The sequence below is a fragment of the Strongylocentrotus purpuratus genome, unplaced genomic scaffold (assembly GCF_000002235.5).
Source record: "Strongylocentrotus purpuratus isolate Spur 01 unplaced genomic scaffold, Spur_5.0 spur5_scaffold_21, whole genome shotgun sequence".
Taxonomy (NCBI): Eukaryota; Metazoa; Echinodermata; class Echinoidea; order Camarodonta; family Strongylocentrotidae; genus Strongylocentrotus; species Strongylocentrotus purpuratus.
In genome coordinates, this window is record NW_022145607.1 from 30,364,681 (window position 1) to 30,383,789 (window position 19,109).

At 37.1% G+C, this 19,109-nt stretch overlaps 1 protein-coding gene across 6 annotated transcripts in view; it reads right to left on the reverse strand.

The window, feature by feature from the left end:
• Positions 1 to 19,109, reverse strand: part of LOC586167 (ensconsin) — a 100,094-nt gene that overhangs the window by 80,833 nt on the left and 152 nt on the right. The gene's annotated exons all lie outside the window — the stretch shown is intronic.

A 19,109-nucleotide genomic window follows, 5' to 3' on the forward strand; every position in this document is an offset into this window, starting at 1 on the left:
TTTGTAGCCCTAACAATAACTGAGAATGGATTACACTACAACCGTATGTCTACGTATGATATTTGTTGTGCAAATTATGACTAACCATCTAATCTCTACTTCATGGTCATGGTCGTGTATAATAAATCCACAAACAAAACATCCTATAGGAAAAAAAGATAACTGTTTATCTTTGCTCTGAAAGATTGGAGTCTGCACGTACATGTACAGTAGTACAAAAGTCAGTAAAATCTCTCCATACATCCCTCATTCAAATCTTCAAGCGTTTGCCTTCTTTATTTTTTCTTTTGTTTTATTTACAGTATATACACAATGTACAGTATATATTTTTTGTTTATAATTCAAATCTACCGTATCTTCAAATTTTAACCAGAAGCACATCTTATCAAAATCTTTCCAAATGATTCAATTTCCAAAAAGTTATACATGTAGTTCTATGATTTTAGCATTTCTTGTATCAGTACAGACGATACAGTACAAGCACACATCATATTTTAAGAATAATATATTCATAAACATATTATCAATATCATTAATAATTCATAGCATCATTGTGTAATGTGCGAGAATTGCTGCCATTACGGTGTGGCAATTACCTGCAGGCCGTATCATACAGAGCACATTACCTATTATGAGAGTTGTCAAATCAAAGTATGCTCTATTTCATGGACCTTGACACCGTATCCTACCCCTAATCACCTTATCAAATCACAACAGGCCTGTCCTCATCAGCTCGAGTTGGCCAACTAGCCCTCTATTTCTGATTTGTGAAATTAGCCCGATCACAAAATAGCAGGCTATTTGGCAGGTGAAGACGCAAATAGCGGGTTATTTGCTTGGGAAATCCTCCCAAGATATCTTGGGCTAGTTTGCAAAATAGCCCGCTACTAATGGTGCGTCTTCTCAGGCCCGAAGACTCGCACTATGCGTAAACACTGAGCAAATTTCTCTAGCTAAATTCTAGAGCTCGAGTTTCAAGCTGATGAAGACGCGATTTGTAACTTCGGGCCAATTTCCTCCGAACACAAAATAGCGGGCTATTTGGCCAACTGGAGCTGATGAGGACAGGCCTAGTGTATCAGTTCATCATGCAAGACATCCTAAACTCTATTGAGCTTTCTTTCACATGAATCAAGCAGACTCATATTTACAATGGATCGCTACATGCTTCACCGCTATGTGAACTAGAAACTGGTTCGGGTCTTCGGGAATCCACAATGATTCAAGTTTTTTGCTAAAAATGTTGTGGCCTGACCTTGGTATATCAATAAGGTTCGAGGCAAGCTAGCCTCATAGCTCCTTGAGCATACAGGTACATACCTGTACATGTACATGTACTATATGTACACAAGTGAACCTGAGCGTTCGCATTTGTGTATACCTGTACTTTTCCAGAAATAGTAATTTATCTATATTGATTTAGAACATTTCAAATAAGCAACTATTCAGTACGATATGGTTTTCACTTTAATAATATGTACCGGTACATGTACATGTATGTAGTGCCAGGAGATGACAGCTATGGGTAACCAATAAAGAGAAGGTGATGCAACATAACTTGAATTTGTGTCTGAAATATGAGTAGAATATCCAAACAAGCAATCTAAAGAAACCCATGCAGGTATTGAAAATAATAGCTAAGAAATATTTGTAAAGTCTAATTAATGGATTGATACGTTTGCTATTTCACATTGAACAAATTTCAATAGTACATGTATATACATGTATTTCCTGGTAAAACCCTGATATGATATAACATGCATTTATTCATGTAAGCCTACACATTCACACATTTTCACACTAATGTAAAGTGAGCTAAAAAAAAAAACTTTAGCTCAAGCGCAAGTCAATAATCCATACACAAGTGTTGGGTGTCGCGTTACAGACGACCGTTGAACAAAGCAAGACAGGACACATCATTTCTCATCAATTGAGACGTTTGTCAGAGGTACACAGCCATGCCTAATGTGACATTCTTCAAATACTCCCTCGTGGTTCAGTTACACGAAAATGTGGATTGCCCCAAGGAGGAGAGTAGTCTGCAGGCACAGGCTCCAATTCGATGCTTGACCGCGATTCCTATTAAAAGCCTTGAGCAGAGCCTAGCTCTGTCAGGTCTCTGGCTGTGTCTTCAAGTTCAAGTTTATTTGTCTTTCTTCCAAAATAAAAGTAATACAATTTAACAAATTTATAACACGTGACAGAGCACATAAAAGGAACAATTATAAGGATCAAGTTCATATAATGCATTTTAGAAATAGAAAGAAGAAGCTTAGCTTGTAAAAGTCAGGTCCCTCAAAGCATGGACCTACTTGCTGTCAGCTTAGTCTCAATGTGCAGACTCCATTACGAAAAGCGACTGATAGGGGCTTGTGCATGCAAACTAGGAGACCAGCCATACGCTATGGTACCGCCATGGTACCGGCGACTACGGGCATAACACACACATAATGTGTCTGTTCATACACAAACATGCATTTCAAATTACCTGTGCCAGATGGCCTGCACAGGGCATATTGATGCCATTCCTGCAGGTAAAAATATCTAAGCTCTTTAGCATTTGCAAGAGGCATTGCTTTTAGACTCAAGCGTCCTGTCTTGTATTGGATTGTTGTCACATGCCTCGGTGAAGACTCATTTCCAATGAATGTACACCGCATGAAAGCAGTAGAAAACAAAAGTCTACCTATTTGTGGTATCTCTTTTTGTAGGCCTATGTACTGACAATGTACATGTACATGTATACATGTGCATACTTATTAGTTTCTTCAAAGCAATTGAAGCTCAATTAAAGATTGCTGATATCTTATGAAGATGTAGACTTAGTTTTACCTCAGAGGGTTTACAAGTGCCGTGACTGATTCTTTGGAGGGGGATTTGGACTGTACAGTTTCTTTTCTCATCACTTTTCTTCCCCCATTCTAGACAACCCAATCACTCTCTTTGCTCTTCTTCCCCATCATAACATATAATCTCTCCTTTTTATTCCTTAATCCTCCTTCTTTAATATAAACTGATTCCCGGTTTCCATTCCGAATTCATTTCTTATCTTATCCCTCTCTCCCTTACCCACATCATAACTTGACACTAACAGACAACCCAAACACATGGTCACCTAAAATCTCTTGGATGCCTAAATTTTCTAAATTTGTACATACATGTAGGGCTTTAATATGCATCAAGACATTAAAAACTCAAATCCATACCCCCTATTACGTCTTTCGGATGGTGACGTTTTAAAGGTCGGTCCCCAGACGTAAATAATCATATCTAATTGATACACATCTGTAAAAACCCAATTACACACACACACACACCCTATAAAAAAAAACTTGTTGGGATCCCTGCCTAAATACATGTACACTGTACATGTACATGTAAATGTAAATGTATATCTTCCTATAATTATAATAGTATACTTTATATATCACTTTCATCTCTGTCTTTCATTCGTTATCCCTTTCACTTCGCAATGAGAAAATTGGGCGTGCAGGTGAGAAAGATATCAGTGGTGATGTGGAAGCAGCTGGTAAATCATCCCCATACAGTCTATTCATTCATAACACGTCCCATCCATTTCCCTCTGTGGCAGCTGCTGAGAAAGGGTCACCAGTCCAGGCCACCGGTGCAGGGTGGGGACATCACGTATTGAACACACATGTGATAGACAGTGCAGTCTGGTACAGTGTACATGTATATGTAAATGTACACTGTATGCATCACTTTCTCCCTCACATATGGACTGCAAAGGAATATTCATATCTATCATTTCAACATGCAGCGATGTATAAAACTACTTTATCTTTAATACAACTGTAAAACGTAAATAAGAGTTATATTTTCATATATCAAACTATATACTGTACATGTAAATTATCTACAATATTATCAAATCCTAATATAAAGTGCAAACATTTCCTTTTTATGCTCATATATTTCAAAACAAGAATCAAGATTCATCGTATTCTATTTGCTTTTTGCTATTGGTTCATTATTTTATGTACATGTACATGTACATGTACTGTTGTAATTCTACTACTTCTCTATTTATTTCAAGATATTTTTTTTTTTTTTAAACAATAACAACAACAAGTCTGCTAAATACACATGTACACAGTTGCTGTACTGTGCATGTACAGGTGTAGATGTGAAAGTAGACCTTAATGATGGACACTAATAAGTTGTCCTCTGACACGTTTACACCGTCTTCTGGTCAATCACTTACAGGTCAAATCGGGTCAAGTTTACAAATACAGCAACCCTTCAAGTACATTCCCACACCTTGCCAATGTACAATGCAGCCTGTAAACACAGGCTCTATTTTGACACTTCCATGGAGACTAACTAATGGAAACTCATCAAGTTTATACTATTTAATTGACAACCATGGTATCAATTTTGTTTTTAAATATAATCCAGTGCAGGGTATGGAAGGCCTAAATGTAGTCCTAAGTGTTCTTACCAAAATGACATGCCTACAAGTATATATTTGATTCGGTTTATTGAAATAAAAGAACATGCAGCTGGGAAGCTGAAATATTTGTGAACCAGTAACATAAAACCAACAAGTCACCAGGTATGGTTTGTTAGTTTGGGGCTGACGGATTAAAAATGTAATAACTCATCACAATTGGATGTTCCTAACCCAATAAAAGAGAAGAGATGAAGTACAAGTCTTATTTAAATGTTACTTCAAGAGGAAAGGGTGTTTAAAAGCCAGTAGTTTACCAAAGCACTCTGACCAACACAATACATGTACCTATTACATGTACAAGGTGACAAAAGGAGGATTAGAATCTATAGAAATCTCCATAAAGTGGTTGCTGGTATCAGATTGTCCTAAAACTCGGTACAGTAATTAAGCACATCCTGGTCTATACCCTGGATATATCAAAACAGTGGCTTACTCTTTTTATTTTGATGTTTTGATGATACGGGGACCCTGGGTTTGTTGTTGATTCCAAAGTAACAAGTATCCCCTTCCGCTTTCCTCCAGCAAAATGGAGGTTCGTGTAAACAACTACTTCACATTTGACCCATTTCCTTCACAAGTGCCATTGCTCATCGGCACAAGGCATGCAAATGATATACACAACGCATCTATACAACAAAAATGTAGCGTCAACAAACTGCAGACACTGTGAAAGGGAAAACAAATAATAAGTAGACAGAAAAACAGTTACTATAGTAACGATAACAAATTGGCAGGATAGTTAGGGTAGACACAAAATAGCTGGCCAGTATTTTTTAACACAGTGGGCCTACAGTACATCAAAGACCTATGTGCAGTACATACAGGTACAGGAATACAGAATATCACCCATGTACAAACAGGGTAAATACTTTGTGTTTTCAATTAGATGGCCAAACTGAATAGCAAGTTTTAGGAAGTTTTCAAATTCAAAGTCCATCAGAATGTGAAAAAAAGGATAGTTGTTATAATGCAGAGACCCAAGTAACAGGCCTAAATTGCATTTAACTGCAGAAATTTTGTTCAAAGGTGTGAGAATGAGAATATTGTGAATTTCATTGTAAACTGTTCTGAACAATGATAATTATTAAATACATGCACCAAAAAATGTTCAAACACCACTAAAGTGTCATTTTTAGAAAGGCAGCATCTCTTTGGTTCAATTTAAAATTAAAACTAAAAAGTATTGAGAACTTAATTTACCCTTGGAGTTCAATTAAAGGCAAGTACATTGTAATGTGAGCCAAGATAATTGCTTATTCCACACAATTTGTATAGATTACATAAAGCTTTGCAGTAATTGTGATCAGTGGTTTTTATGAATTTCATCAATAAACTCTAATTAACACGAATGAGATCTCTAAATCTGTAGCTACAATGTACTGTGATGTAACCACAGGAGAGAGCAGATACAGCTCATACATGTAATCCATTAAAAACACTATTCTCTCCCAACAATGAAATACCGTTATAATTTTCACTAAAACTGCAAATAAACAACCGCCCATATCAGACTCGTAACCGCCTCCATAAATCAATTCCAATTTCCTTCCCTTTCATTACGGCAAAATCAGCAGGCACGCACGACTGATCTAGAACTTTAACCGTACACCCACTCCATGTAGAATCACCGCCTGGAAACACCACACACTTGCAATTCAAGTGCAGTAAAAACAAAAGTAGGAGTACAAAAGCGACTCTGGAATGCGAGGTATTCGCAATTGTGTTTTTAGGCAATGATAGTGTATATTGGTATTTTACTAAATCCATATCCATAGATTTTTCATGCCTAATAAACTGGAACACCAAATATTGATCGGTGATATTGCCCAATAGAGCAGTACCTGAACAGTGGAAGCCTAAGGCCTCTATCTACATGTATGTACAACGTACAAATTATGCATCATATATTGGGGCCTACAAACGTGGGTGGGTCTTGTGGTAGCGTATGAAAAATAGTCAGGTTTTTATTAAATTATAATATTACAGATGTACATGAGGAACTAAAAGTGTAGGCTTTCTTTACACAAACATATCGTCTAATCGAAGCCAGAAAGGCATTAGCGCTCTGTCAATGTATACAAGTTAATGCCCTTCTTCCTTCAGACAGGGCCATTTCTTAAAGATAAACTCCAGTTCTGGTAAAAAAAAGAAAATTAATTCTCACAGAATCAAACGAAAATTACACTGAATGTTCAAGATTACAAATAAATGACATGTGCCAAACAATTTTGGAAGAAAATGTATACTGGCTGAGTAATGAGCATAGAAAGACAAGGAAATCAGGTAGTACTAGCCCCGACACCATGTGTGTTGTCCCATATATAGCTTTCTGTGTAAAGTGCTTGTTACTTTACCAAGACTCGGTCAAATTTATTATGATTTTGATGACTCCAGAACCTTGCAGTGCACACCAATACTTACATGCTACATGTACATGATCAACTGTTTCTGATCCTTTCCACACCTTTTCTTTCACAACGCAATCGCATTACCAGTACTAAAGTTTATCTTTAAGACTTGTTATGACCTTTATAGAATGCTAGAATTCTATGACAAATTTGCCCTCAGCCAATCAAAAGTAACAATTTCAGTAGCTTTTAACTGTTATTGTAACTTGTTGTAGTATCTCTTTGATATACATGTACATGTAACTAGTTTACCAGTAATGAAACAGGGCCCAAATATTATTTACAGGAACATGTACAGGTATGCATGAAAGTAATTGAAATGTTTGAAAGATAATGTGACAATGTGCTTCCATAACCTCAACTACCTTTAAAAAATATATCAACATATTTGTTTGCCACTGCTATCCAGTATCCCTGCTGTCAGCCCCTACTGCTCCGTCCGTATGCTAGCCAGCCAGCCAGCCAGCCAGCATGATTAGAACGCTATGAATAATACATCAGGCATTAGGCAGCCAGAGCTTCCTCAAATTGATGATAATCTTCACTGGGAATCACGACCTGGTATGGCTACGCAGATCACCTGTTTTTACCGGGGCATCGCCTGGCATAAGATTTGCATTTGGTTTGCAAACAAGATCCCAAGTGAATCCTGGACACTCACTTGCCCAGGGGTAACCGTAATTTTATTTTATTTTATTTTATTTTATTTTATTTCATTTTATTTGCAGACGGGGCATGGAAATTACAATTTCCCTTCACGTCTATAGCAAGATTATATATTTATATAATTTGATGTGACTATGAAAAATACAACATGTACTTGTTCAGTCTTTTTATGCCTAACAAAACAACCCGTAGACAGAATTTGTCTTTTCCAGGGGCTATTTTATGAGGGGGCAAAGGGCCCTCAGCCCCGCCTACATTTTTGTTCCCTATATCAGAGTATCTTTAATAGCTTGAGTACAGAGTGAAGTTCCCCAATCAGTTGCACTTGGGGATTAAAGCCACACTGTCCTACTGGTACATTTGTAGCTACTTGCTCCCTCTATATAGAAAACAATGCCTAATGGGTGACCATCGGTCCCCCATGATCCTCTTTTTCTTATGTTAATTGAGAGCTGAGTTGATGACATAACCACCTGTCAAGTGACCTTGCAGTGTGGTCCAATCCCTCCTATAAAACTAGTACAGATAAGCTTTAAATGTATGAGACATAATAATGATCTAATTAATAATCAGCTTGTGGGGTTAGCAATTTTTCATAATAATAATAATAGTAATAGTAGAGTCTTGAATAGCGCTCATGTCTGGCACATTGACACTACTGGCGCTCCATTATTATAATTATCATCCCGGCTTCACTACTGCTGCCATTAAAGCGCTCAAGCATTTTAATGAATTAAATCCCGTCGGGTACCTGTTTATCTCGGCTGGGTAGAGTCTGGCGAATGTAGATTAATGTCTTGCCAAAGGACATTGGTGCTTCAACAGGAATTTGAACCCTGTACCTTGTGTTTCACAACCTGGAGACTTATCCAGTGGACCACAACACCTCTCAACACATCATTTATCTCTTTGGTCAGTTTGGTGAAATGACTGCAAGACCTGTCTGCCCCTAGCATCAGGCTATGCTTAAAGACAATCTAGGCCAAGATGTACGCCATTTGTAAAACACTGCCACATTACGAAGGGCCTTCATGCACATCATCATGTAGAGTACATGTAAGCCTACACATACAGTGTACATACATGTACATGTATGTGCAGTTGTACTTCAGTTTACAAGGAGAAACCCATTCACACTCAAGAAATAAGTGCATTCTCCAAAACATGTACTTTCATTCTAGAATGTGAACAAGGTCTTGAGGATGAACCTATTCACACTCAAGAAATAAGTGCATTCTCCAAAAAGAATGTCTGGCACATTGACACTCCTGGCGCTCCATTATTATAATTTTATCCCGACTTCTCCACAGCTATGCAGCTGCCATTAAAGCGCTCAAGCATTTTCATGAATTAAAGATGAAGTTGAGTACTGGTCATGCGATTGCATTGTGAAAGAAACGGTGTGGAACCGACCAGAAAAGGTTGATCATCTAGCATATAAGAATTTATGTGTATTGCAAGGTTCTGGAATCATCAAAATGATAAGAAATTTGGCCAAGTCTTGGTAAAGTTACAAACACTTGCACAGAAAGATGTATATGGGACTACACGAACACGTGGCGTAAAAAGCCGGCCCCCCGATTTTTACGATGTTACATGCATATTTAGAATATGAAGGCATTTGAAGAGCCATGCTTTTCAGGGAACATGTCTTAACTGATGTTCTTCCACGCTTGCATAATAAGAACGAGTAATGCTCACAAATTATTTTTCACCTCTTCCCAGAACTCAACCTTCTCTTTAAATCCCGCCGTCTGTAATTCTTGAATGTGAATGGGGTCTTGGTCAAGTGGCATTTCCTTTGATATGTAATACAATATCAAGTGAACTGAACGTGTCAGACTAGAGTCTTGAGCTGGCAGACTAGCTGAGGAATGAGGATACAGTGTCTGGGTGAGAGAGGAAATCAGAAACTTCCAATCATCTGCCTTTCGATATCCCCCATGCATTCAGACTGTTACAACAGCCAGGGAAAATGTTACCCAGAACAAAAGTAGACCCAACATGATCTACTACAGTACAGATACAGGCATTTGTCAAGTGTAAAGTGAAAGGCAGTGATCTGCACAGCAGCCTGTGTAGGAACATATTCAGACACAGAGAATACACTTGAATTTTACTGATGGAGAAAATGTCTTTAAAAATGTACAACAATGTATACTTTTGAATGAGAAGGTAAATTGAACAGTTAAATCTTGATATACTGGACAAGATCTAAATACATGTACAGCTTTGTATATACATGTATGTATTTCAATTTATCTAATTTTCTTTTGATTTAGAAGAGCAATCATCATGATCAACAACAACAACAACAATAAATTGACTGATAGAGTTGATCTCGCATCATTGCTTGGCTAGCAATGCACAGCATGTCACATTTGTACACTCCGCAATGGCATTGACACACAATGTACAGTACCTGCTGCAAACTACAATCCCAGTGGCCACACGCCAAGCATTCAAAACAGACGTCGTCCTCGTAGCTAGCTAGTCCACAGTCATCCACTGTCTCATGCGTGTCACAGTCGCACAACTGTCATCGCCATATATTCCATGCACCTTCACGTATGAGCTCAGTCAATTGTACACTAGCAGTAATAGGATGGGGATGTTGGATCATGAGTCCATCACCGCACAGAGTAAATAGTATGCAACTATAATATGCTTCGTGAAGAGGTACATGGGAGATGGAGGGGGAACTACGCTATCCACAACAAATACATTCAGCATACATGTACATTTCGCTCTCACTTTACATGATGAAGGGTTGGGTGTCAGTCAGTCTGTGCACGGCTAGTCTTATATATTCAGACCTGTATGGTTTAATGATCACCAAGTAGTAATTACGAAGGGTTGGGTGTCAGTCTGTGCATGGCTAGTCTACTTATTCAGACCTGTATGGTATATTGATCACCAAGTAGTAATTATGAAGGGTTGGGTATCAGTCAGTCTGTGCACGGCTAGTCTTATATATTCAGACCTGTATGGTTTAATGATCACCAAGTAGTAATTATGAAGGGTTGGGTGTCAGTCAGTCTGTGCACGGCTAGTCTTATATATTCAGACCTGTATGGTTTCATGATCACCAAGTAGTAATTACGAAGGGTTGGGTGTCAGTCTGTGCATGGCTAGTCTACCTATTCAGACATACTGTTTTTATTGATCACCGAGTAGAAATCTACTACACGATGTAGGCAATAGGCTACTTCCGTGATGTAACCAAATTTAATGTACAGTACGTGTCTTTGTGGAGTGTCTCATAAAAATTATTTTATTTCACCTGAATATCTGAAATCTTCATAGTCAGAATGCAAATTGTATACAGTATTTGTTGATAGTAGAACAAACATTATGGTTTGTCCTACCTATTACAACACATAATGTATGCACTTTTGCATTCTGACTATTGAAATGCAAAGAGGTAAATAAAATAATTTGTATTGAGGCACTTTACAAAGACGAATCCATTAAATTTGGTTTATTTACAAAGAAATAGCCTGTTCTACATGGCTACAGGAAGGACCTCCATTCTGTACCATTGAATGGAGAAGCCCTATTACGATATTTGAATGTATTGAAGGTTCCCTGATCAAGTCATCTCTTCCTTGTTTGTATCACTTTGGGCTTTCTTTCAGAAATCCAGTTACTGGCAAGTTGGAGAACTGTTATTTCCTTCCCTGGTACATGTACAAGTGGAATTAAAGTGGAGTTACAGTGTACATGTACTGTACAGTAAATATTTGTTGTGTCAGTCAGATTGTTAAAATCAACATCAACATCTACAAATGTAAGGACTTTACCAAGGACTCTACATGTATGTGCCAAGAGATGAGGAGTATGAAGAAATTAGAGAATAACATAAAACCCTGGCATGGAACCCAAGACACACTTGGGGATTTGTTCAGGGGGGGGGGGGGGGGAAAGACTCAGGGGCTCGGGGCAAATTAGCCCCCAAAATGCCCAAAAGAGCCCCCCAAAATATGCATAGAGTTCAGTGCAAAACAAATTAAAAGTACAATTTTAATGCAAGCCAGCTTGAAAAGTACCCCCGAAAAAAAATGAATATTTTTTTCCCTGGGTCTGTGCGGGCGGGGTAATGCCGTGATGGGGCAATCCATCGCCATTGAGAAAATGCTTTTCTCTCGAGGGTCTGATTATGTAGACTAGATTAAACTATGGTGACCCATCTGAGGAGTGTGGCTCAGTCAGGAAGCCCCTGGGTTCCTGACACAATCACCTCACAGGAAACTCACCCAGATAATACCACAAATCACTCACTACACTTTCGATCCATTCCTCCTAGTCCCCATACTACAGTGAAATACATACAACTACACATACAATACATATACATGTAGCTACACAATCAGACTTCCCCCAGAGCAGAGATGGTGGGAAATTCACATCTGTTAAAGCCCCACTGCACTCGGTGACCATTGGTCCCCCATGACCCTCTTTTTCTCATGTTAATTGAGAGCTGATTTGATGAGATAAGAACCTGTCAGTCACCTTGCAGACAGGCTTTAATAAGTAGAAATTGTTATATTGGGTCGTGATTTACTTTATTATTTTCTTTTAATATAAAAAAGGAAGAAGCCCCATACAAATTATTTTTAAAAAGATACAAAATATTGAATTGCAAATTATAGTTTGCTGCAGGCAGCATTGTACTCTGATTTGTTTCATATTAAATAGTAGGCCATGTACAGTATGTGTACATTGTAATTTGTATAGTAAATTCGAAATACTATAATACATGTACACGTAATATGTATACAGTGGAAGAGTGTGGGGGACTTGGCTCTAGCTTATTTTGGTCAATAATGGCCAGTCCATTTAAGTTTGACCTCGGATTCACTCTTTAAAGGGATTATACTCTAATCTAGGTCAATTATATTGCCTAAATAAAGGCCCTAAGAGTACTAAATAGCTCCTATTTACAAAGAATCTTTTGACTGCATCGATCCATTTAGGGATTCTTCCTATAAAAGCTACTTGAAACACAAGCGTTTAAAATACAAGCTTGTTCGCTCGTGCATATTTTGTCGCTGTAGTACAGTACACTAGCCTAAAATGCAACAACAACTGGGAATGGTCAAAGTCATGAAAGTGTGCATATTAGGGTCTTAAATATTGAGAGTCTGAGACTATCCATCATTTCAATGGCATGCCAAGTGCCATTTCCCTGTCTGGGGAGGCCTAAATGGAGAATGCTTTCCATCTTTTTCACCGATGTAAAGGAAATGTTACAACTTTCCAGTTAAATGGTTTAGATTACACTGCAGTACTAGTTTAGATCATTACCAATTTTGGGGGGTCAACAACCAAATGATCCTTAGGACTACCAAGGTGGATCATTTGAACTTGGGAAAGGACAAGATATTGAACAAATTGTCACTTCCCACAGCAGTACACTAGTGTGACTTCATTTCCCTGAAAGGGCACTCCTTGTGGATTTGGTAACTTTTAAAAGTTATTTTTTTCCTCAAACACGTTTCTATCTTTTCACACAAGTTTCCAGGGCTCTTGTGTATCTTTCGTGAACTTGATTCATTGTTTGTGCATATTTTGTCAATGTACATGTAGTACACTACACTCCACTGTCATTTTTATATCAAACTCCAGGATTTTCCTCTTTTTTTTAATTTCTTTTCAAAATCAAAGCTGCGTCACACAAGATGAAATCCCACAAAGTATCCAACTCCTAAAATGACTTTCTAAATGGTGAAACATTTTCATCATCCCATCTTGCCTTGGTACATACTTGTACATGTACATGTTCATGGCTACAAATGTACATGTACGCTAACATTTTTCAAATTATACTCAACTATTCATTAACTGCTGCATGTACATGTAACCAAGGACAGGCAGGCCTTAAATTTCAATATTTTTAGGGCAAGGCCACTTTTCTGTAGGGCACATTCCTATATTACAGAACAAATAGGAAGAATTGGAAAGGGCACATAAAATCTCCAAGGCCAGTGAGAGGGGCATTGAGGCCAATCAAAGGGGCATCCACGGCCATGGCCTTGGTGGCCTTGGATTAATTCAAGCCCTGGAAAAGGTTACATTAACTCTGTCCCTGATGTAAATCTGCGCACCATGCAATACAAGTACATGTTCAAATTTGCAGACGTTTGCTCACTTCGAAAATTCACCTACTACACGTAGACCTTCGATTAGTTGACACAAACTCCATGACTCATACTCCACTCACAATCGGGATAACATGTACAAACACAAATAGAACTGTGCAAGCACAGCCAATGCCAGAAATTGATTTTTGTGTCCTCGCTGGAGTTTGAACTTTATACTAAGACAGAGGGCATGGAAGCTCTATAAATCATGATTTTATAATGCACAATTATGGAGTAGACCTACATGTACAGACTTACATGTAAGCCCACAATGTTCAAGCACATTATCCATACGTGCAGAACTGGTGTGTGTAATAAAACATATCAAATCTACAACATGTACATGTACTTGGCTACAAATAAAATAATAAAAGGCCATGACTATTGACCACATGTACATGTGTAAATATCTTTACAGCCTACACTATGCACAAGTGATCTTTTTCATTTCAAATTTAATTTTTTATTTCTTGACAGTTTGGTGCATTTTTTGTATTCGTTTACATCCAGATTTGAGCAATGAAACCACAGGTATTTCATCTTTGTTTGTCTTTGGAATGTTTTTACAAGGAATGTTCTTTCTTTCAATAAACCAAAATTAATGAAAACAAAATGAATGAATGAACACGTACATGTACATGTACTTGAACAAATGTAAAAATGCAATCACCAAATATTTAACTTTTCATATCAGCCTAGATGTACTGTACATACATACACACAAATGGCAATAAATACATGTAGTTCTATATGAATTTTATATGAAAAATATTTGAACAAGTCTAAACTTGGAGATAGATAAAAATGCTTCAACACAAACATTCTCTCTTTTTCTACAACTGTACACTTTGAAAGCAACAAGTCTTGTTTGATAAACAACATCCAGCACAATGAAAAACTCACTGTATCTCAAAAGTATTTATTTTCAATAGAATAGTTTTAGTGTCAATAAAAAAAATAGCTTCAGGGGATACAAGCCATTGTAAATGATAAATTTATGGTCCATAACCCGAGATGTTTAAACAGGTCAATGCGTCAGAAGTTGCAGGATGTCACACTGCATTGAGCACGACCAAAATCGGGGGTAACCGACCAAAATCAAGAGTTAAACCATCCCAAATCTAATCGCAATGAGTGCATAATTTAGAGGAATATATATATGCAATCCATCATCATTCAAATCCGATACTGATGTCGAAGACATTCCACACATGTACCCGTACATGTACATGTACATACATACAGTACTGTACCGGTATTGAATACTGCATCGTTTTTCGCCCCATGGCCATACAAGTGCATGTCCATTTACTACATTGTATACATTGCATACATTATGAAATAAATCAAGATTGAAAATGACATATTTGTTCATATGTTGGAGATGAGCTTTTCTAGTTTTATTTCACACAAATGTAAGATTTACTCAATTTTGTTTTGCTTTTGTAAATTGTTTAAGTTCACCTACTTTTGTATTCACTCATTTCTTTACTTGTTTAATCATTTATTTAATATTCATTTCATCCATCTGTCAATCCATCCATCCATCTACCCAACCATCCATTCATTCATTATCATTAATAGTAATCACATTTATTCATGGCCAGATGATGTAATGCGCATGTTCATACAGGTATCTATATAAATGTATATCATCTAAAGATCATCATAAACAAATTGAGTGGTGAAAAAAAAATCAGTCACTATTTCATGCTTTCACAAAGCCAGAATCATTCAGTTTAATGTGTACACTGTTATAGCAAGTCCTACATGTATCAACAAGGTGATATGATAATCATGTTCCTATTTCCATCCTATAAAGCTTAGTATCTAGATCAATAAGGGATTTGGGGGCAACAGCATATTACACTTATGGGATAAACACACAATCCTCTCCATACACAACTTCCCCTAGCAAACTCTCCTCTGGGTTCTGCCATTTATATGTGGCTGCTAAATGGGGGATAAACTTCTTGGCTGAGGCTAACACAACCAGCAAGTAGTCTGGAAGCACAGACCCTTGTCAGTCGTTGTGCGTAAGAGAGTGTCTGATTTGATAGACTATGCAGACTGCATCATCTACTACACTCCATTGGCTCTGTGCTGTAGCTACTCTGGCCACAGCTAGCGAATGAGAGAATTAAATGTAGGCTCGGCTCGATACTTCATTGGATCGCATTGAAGTGTCTAATTAGAGTCTGCGCATTCAGGCTATCGACCCGGCAAGTGTCACGAAGGGCCTCATTTACAAATCCCAGTTTGCGATCTCTCTGATCCCCCTCCCCCGATGCCTAGCCTAGCAGCCAAGACAGGAAACGCATGTTGAAATCAATCGGGGACAGAGGCGGATGACTCAAGCGCAGGGACGATAAACTTTCTTGTTTGTCCCTACTTTCTCTCTCCGCGCTGGCGCGGCCCGAAGAATGTCAACATTCATGAATTGATGTTCACTTGATCCTGTGAGTAATGCTGCACTTGAAGATCTCCTCAGAGAGATTGCTTGATGATATACACACATACATGTACATACAGTACATGCAATATGAATGTGTGTGCAACTGCAGCACATGCATATACAGTATGTAATGTCACATACACTCTACAGTATGTTTCACAGTGTGCTTTATAGGCCTATCTACTTGACCATAATTCCAGTGTTTCCAAATGTATGGCAGTTCAGTACATAAAGATTCAAAACACACTTGTCCTTAAAAAATGCAAAATATTTTTGTTCTGCATGTAATGCAGGTACTCCATTGTCTGTATTGATTTTGATTTAATTTATATGTAAATGTGTACATAAATTTGAATTAAAATCTGATTTACAAGCACATTTAGCAGACTCGCAAATCAGTCCCTTTTTCTATAACAAAAACGTGCATGTTCCTTTTGAAAACTGGATCGTTGCAACTTTAATACTGAAATGACCTCCATGACTGTATGAAGAATTTGTTATTTTGTTCAAGGTAAAAGTGTCTTCTATACCATCCACTACACTTCAGTCATCATTATCCCAACATTAACATGATTAAAAACTTTCACCTACAATCTAATCATAGATATTATAGAACATAAAAGATAAATAAAGACAGTCAAACCTGGGTATTTAGGTCACCCAAGGGAAAGAGAAAAAAAGTGGACTCTATAGGCAGGCAGCCATCCTAGAAAGGTTCTACAAAATACAAGATTCATTTCTTTCTGGAGGGAGACAAAATGCATAGCCACTATACTCAGGTGGCCTACATGTATAGTATTCTCCTGAGCTTAATCGCTTCTTAGGCCATTTAAAAAAATATACATGTTTAGCTTCCCCGCCCGCTTCCTTTTTGGGGGCCACCTCCTATTTTTATTTTTTTTTTTTTTTTTAATTTAAAAAAAAAAAATTTAAAGAAAAAAAAACATGAAAAACACTGCTAAAATGGCTCTATTTCTGATAAAAAATAAATAAATTAAAAATTGTCGGCGGCCATCTTGAAAAAAAATAGCCCCGACTGTCAGTGAAAATGTACCGAGCGGCCATTTTGAGCGGCCATTTTGAAACAAAAAATAAAAAGGGCCTCCTCCTTCCTATTTTTTCGAAAAAACAGGACGCTAAACATGTTTTTTTATTTATTTGGCCTTATGTACTTGTGTACAGTAAGCTATTAAACAGCTTGTTCTATTTAGGAAGATGTTAATGCTGCACTTGCTGCACATTTCTAATGATCCATTTTGGGGAAGGAAGCTTTGGCTACGTCTAATACTAGCAAGATCACTCTCACCAAGCCTTGGCTTGTTAATCCACTTTGCAGCTCACTCAGGAAACTGGATGTTCATGTAAATACTATTAGATTATCTTATTGTGCACTTTTATATCAGTACTTTAATTCCTTTTCCTCTCCTGATAAACGAAAGTGATACATACTTATTACAACATTTTCCCCTATTAGTGTTGCCATTTAGAATGAAACTGTATTCAATCTATTTACATGTACGTACTGTAGGAAGTGGCAAAGTACAGAAGAAGAAAAAGTCCCATTATATACTAAAATATCACTATACTTGAAGAAAATGTTTTACATGATTAAAACATCAACAAAATATCACAACCACAATAAAACTGAAAAATATACTACAGTGTAGTCTCGCTGTCAACAACTACAGTATACAAGTACAGTATTCACACATGAGGTCAGGTTCTTTACCAAAAAAATTAAGGATTTTAGTACAACTAGAGAGTAAAATTACATTGTACACTACAAAAAAAAATACAAGAAAAGTTCTACCATTTTAAAAATATACAATCTAAACAACCTACATGTACAATGTTGTAAATCTTCTTCAAAAAATCACTTTGTATTTTGTTAGTTGCAATTCTACAACTAACAAAATACAAAGTGATTTATTTTTCTTCTGTGTTTGTACTATGATTTGAACAAAAAATAAAGAGAGAGTGGTGTACATCACTACATGTACAATGTTTTTGAAAAGACTTAAAGAGTAACAGGAGATGATTTTTTAACGTTTGCTTGAAATTACTTTGGATGATTTTGAATATTCATTGTCAATTTAAGTTACAATGAGGATGTTTGTCTATTTTTATCCCTTGTCATGTCAATTAATCTAATAGATGAAAATAATAAATCATAAAAACATAGATTATCATTTGTACCAGCATGATTTGGAAGGTAGGGGAAAGCAAAATACAGAGAGAAAATGAACAGATGCCCTCTTGTGCAAACTTGGTAAAAAAAAAAAATTCGGAGCAAAGATGGATTTTTAAAAAATACTGGCAATGAAAGAAGGGAACAATTTTTATCAGGGATCTTTGAGTTTGGGGATGGTAAATTAATTTACAGATTATTTAAATCACAGCAAATGAAAATTATATTTATCAAATGATTATATTACATTCATTACTTCACATGACAACCCAAGCCAAGCATACATGATGCATAACAAGTTAACAACTAAATCACATCATTTTCATCAACGTCCTCCATCTCCTCCTTGCACTCACATCCACATCACTCCAGTCCAGGCACACACCACATTTGCAATTCATTATACAAATCTAGCTGTTTAAATAAGAGAACAAAATGTTCACCTCTGATTAACATTACCATTCTCCATATTATTTATTTAAAACTACTTTCAAATTCGTGTAGATTTGTAACCGGTTGATGTTATATTCCTAAATAAAGTCCAACTCCATTCATCGCCATCATTTTCACAATGTTGGGCGCGCCAGCGCCAGCCAAACCCACTCTTCATGCCGTACACACAACACACAAGCAGGGGAGTAACGATATTCATTCATTCGTTGCGAAGAGCGTACAACCAACCGTCTTAAAAAAAACATAAATATCGGCATATCCACCATATTTTCCACAATATTATGTAATAACAACGTACACAAGAAAGTGTTTGACAACTTAT